The 4,146-nt window shown below is 44.8% G+C and overlaps 1 protein-coding gene across 1 annotated transcript in view; it reads right to left on the bottom strand.

The window, feature by feature from the left end:
* Diablo (diablo IAP-binding mitochondrial protein) overlaps positions 1-4,146 on the bottom strand; it is a 16,549-nt gene that overhangs the window by 1,559 nt on the left and 10,844 nt on the right. The window lies entirely within an intron of this gene.

The raw sequence follows: 4,146 nt of genomic DNA, 5'->3' as shown, positions 1-4,146 counted from the left end.
AAAAAAAAAAAAAAAGTCTCTTGGCTGAACTGGGGGTTTGGTGATTAGGCTACTTTGGCTAGCGAGACAAGCCCTCAGGAGAGAAAAGGGAGCCCACTCCCAAAACAGTGTGTGTGTTGCAGGGTGTAGCACCCCAGCTTGTTTCTGCATGGGTGCTAGAGATCATGTTTGCAGAAGCGTGTTAACCACATAGCCATTTCTCCAACCTGGAATTCTAGTTTTTGAAGATCTAACTTCCCCCCCATATAACATGGGCTTGGTATCCATCTTTGAATGTAATTTCAACTTTACTATTGGTCTTCTATGGATTCCTTAGTTCTTCAACCTATTTTAGATTTATGTAAAAATTTATATGGTCTTTGGATGTTGTTTATATTTAATATCTGTCTCTTAAGAGGAGAATCCAACCCTTGTGTACCTAGATGTGTTAGGTTGAAATGCTGTCTAGTTTTTAGCTGTGTGGTCTGTATTAGATGGTGGAGAATGGTGTGCATGGGGAAGTCAGAGGACAACTAGTGGAAGCCAGTCTTCTCCCCACCAGGGTTTCTCTGTGTAGCCCTGGCCTTCCTGGAACTCTCTCTGTAGACCAGGCTGGCTTCGAACTCACAGAGATCCACCTGCCTCTGCCTGGGATTAAAGGCGTGTGCCACCACTGCCTGCACCAGTTTTCTTTTTAACATCATTTGGGTCCTAGGGACTGAGTTCAGGTGGTCAGGCTTGGCTGCAGGAGACTTTATTTGCTGAGTCATCTCAATAGCCTAATTTTTCTTTTTCTGTGGTGCTGTTTTCAGCAAGATGAACAGCTAGTTCCTCTGCCGTTCAAATCCTGTGTTTGTGTGATTTAGCGGGGAAAGCAAAGCAGGGACAGAATATGCTTTGCAAACCCAGGATTTTAAAAGTCAAAGAGTTACAGAACTTTCAAAGAGCTTTTGGGCAATAATGATCTCTTAATTTTAAATCCCAAGCTCCTTTCTCCACAACACTGTTGTTACTAATGACAACGCTATATTCCTGCAATGACTGGAAGAAGAGTCCTAGAAACAGGCAGCTGCCACTTCACCGTCTCCTTGTGTTAGCTTTACAGTGACTTCCCTTTACTGGAATGCCTTACTAGTGTGATGCTAGACCACAGTGCCTTTACCACCAAAAACCCGTCCAGACACCCCAAAGTCATACTCCACTTCCATCTACTCTTGTCTTCTCACACTGTGCCTAATTAATCTTACTTATGTTCAAATGTTTTCTTGGACTTGCTTTTCGCTAGTCCATGCTCTTATTAATTTACTTATACAGTAGCTGGGTATGCCTGTGGAAGTCGGGACAGCTTGCAGGAATCTGATGTGAAGGCCTGAAAATATGAGCCTATTTCCACATTGACCAAAGGTCAGAGTTGGAACTTAACCTCTAGTTCCTTCAAGGTTACTGTGCTATGACCTCAAAGGTCCCACCTAGCTGTGGAACCAGTTCTGCTCTCTCAAGGTTATTGCCTACAGGTGTGGCTAATAGCCAGCCCTTGTGTTCCAGAAATAGAGAAGTAGATCAACAGACCTACCTCAAACAAAACTCTAAGGATCCAACTAAGTTCCAGTTCCCTTAAGGATTGATTACACCCAGGAGTAGTTTGCTACAGAATGTTTTGGTCTAGGATGTAAGCGTGACTTGTTTTGTTCTAGCAACAGAATGTTTAACTATGAATGCAGCCCGCGACCTGTTCATTTCCTTGTATCATGTCAATGCAATCTTTTGTCTTACTCCTACTTTTGGGGTCAGGGGTATTTTAGGCAATTCCCCCCAATACTATTTTATTGTTATTTTCTCCATTTTATTATTATTTTCTAAATCCCTACGCCTCTCTCCTGGCAAGAGGTATTTTTGTCGAGGCTGGTCCCCGACACTTCCACCAATTGTCTTGAGGATCAAACTTGGGCCATCAGTATCCTTATCTCACCAGCCTGTAAGCCCACTCTTTGTATAACTTACTACTGAGTTAAAAGTCTAATTTACTTTTGGTACCTACTTCAACAAAGACAACTTGCCATTCATATATTTATGAGATACTTTATAAGCATAACCACCCAAGAACTACTCTGTGGTATCTGTAAGGGTCAGGGTCTCATATAGCCCAGGCTAGCCTCAAACTACTGATCCTCCCAAGTCCACCTCTCAAGTGCTGGTGACTACAGGCGTGTATCATGTATGGAGGAAAGAGGTCGATATGGGTGTGCCCACCCACTTTTCCGAATTATTCTGCTAGGACCTCTCACTGAACCTGATGCACAGTACCTGGTTAGGCTGACTGGCTAGCGAGCTCCAAGGATTCTGTGTTCCTGCCTTCCTCATTCTGGGGTTACAGATGTGTTCTACCACAGCTGTAATTTCCACATGGGCGCCGAGGATCCAAAGGCAGGTCTTCATACTATACGGGAGGTTCCTGAGGCAGGTCCCCAGCCCCAGGAGCCCTTCTTCTGTGACAGACTTGGACTTGTTCTCAGATTCTAAATACGTTTACATTTCTATTTATTCCTTCTTTAGTTTGGGATTGTTCTTTAAATAATTTTGATTGTCTATGTGAGTGGGGATGTCATGTATATGAGCTACCTACCTGTGGAGATCAGAAGAGGGCATCAGATCTCGTAGATCTGCTAAGAAACCCAGGACATCAGCTGGGCTTTAATCCTAGCACCCATGAAGCAGAGGCAGGTGATATCTGTGTTTGAGGCCAGGTTGCTCTATAGACTGAGTTCTTGGACAGCCAGGGCTACAAAGAAACCCTTTTTCAAAAAGACAAAAATACCAAAGTCCAGGGCCGCATGCATGCCAAGGTACTACCATCGAGCTACATTCCCATCCGGGAAGCATACTTAAACTTGACAGAGTAGGAATGGAGGAAGTGGGCTGAAGGGCAATGAGTGAAAATTTCAAGAAAGTGACATCAGGCCGGGCGATGGTGGCGCACGCCTTTAATCCCAGCACTCGGGAGGCAGAGGCAGGCAGATCTCTGTGAGTTCCAGACCAGCCTGGTCTACAGAGCTAGTTCCAGGACAGGCTCCAAAGCCACAGAGAAACCCTGTCTCGAAAAACAAAAAAAAAAAAAAAAAAAAAAAAAAAAAAGTGACATCAGTGTGGTACAAAAATCAATCTTTGAATGTTCTTAAATGCATTGTTTTTTTGGGGGGAGGCAGGTCAACACTATATTTTTGTGTGTATATGCATGTATTTGTGTGTGTGTGTGTGTATAAATAAAATGAGCACTAATCTTGGTGAGAGACTCAGTGGTTAACCACGTGACACCCAAATGCAAGGGCCAGGAGTTTGGGTCCCCTGAACCCATGTATGTGTGGGGTGGGCACAAAGGCCAGCTGTAATTCCAGTCTGGAAGATTGAGATGGAAGAGCCAATCAATCTCCAAGAACAAGCTGGCTAGTGACACTAACCACACTGGCTGACTGAGAGACCCTGTCTCACTGCCTGAGAAGACGTCTTCTGGTCTGTGAGTCTCACTTTTTATGTTGGTTTCTGCTTTGTTGCTCAGTTCTTCAGTTCCCTCTCTGACACCCATGTTGGTTCAGGTTTTCTGTGCTACACTGTTTCAGGTGTGCTTCTGTTGAGAACTTTGCCATCCTCATATCAAGCACGTATGATACCACAGTCATGGTCAGAGGACAATCCCTAGGGATCCTTTCTACTATGTAGAGTCTAGAAATTGAACTCAGGTCATTAGGCTTGGTGGCAAGTGCCTTAACCTGCTGAGCCATATCTCTGGCCTAGAATTATTTTTCTGACACAGCCTGTTAAGGTATCCTTGTCATCACCCTGGCTGTCCTGGAACTCGCTCTGTAAACCAGGCTGGCCTTGAACTCAGAGGTCCACCTGCCTCTGCCTCCCAAGTGTTGGGATTAAAGGTGCGTGCCGCTGCCACCAGACAAGTCTGTACTTTCTAATAGACTTTGTCATTTTCTGCCTCAACTCAATGTACCATGGTTTCTCTGTCCTCTCCTCCTATTTTTGTAGTGTGTGAAACTAGTACCTATTACTTCTCAAAAAATCTTTGCATGGCCGGGCGATGGTGGCGCACGCCTTTAATCCCAGCACTCGGGAGGCAGAGGCAGGCGGATCTCTGTGAGTTCGAGACCAGCCTGGTCTACA

This window comes from Microtus ochrogaster, chromosome 2 (assembly GCF_000317375.1).
Source record: "Microtus ochrogaster isolate Prairie Vole_2 chromosome 2, MicOch1.0, whole genome shotgun sequence".
Lineage (NCBI taxonomy): Eukaryota > Metazoa > Chordata > Mammalia > Rodentia > Cricetidae > Microtus > Microtus ochrogaster.
The sequence above is the reverse complement of the archived record's forward strand: the minus strand, read 5'-3'. Positions and strand labels throughout refer to the sequence as shown.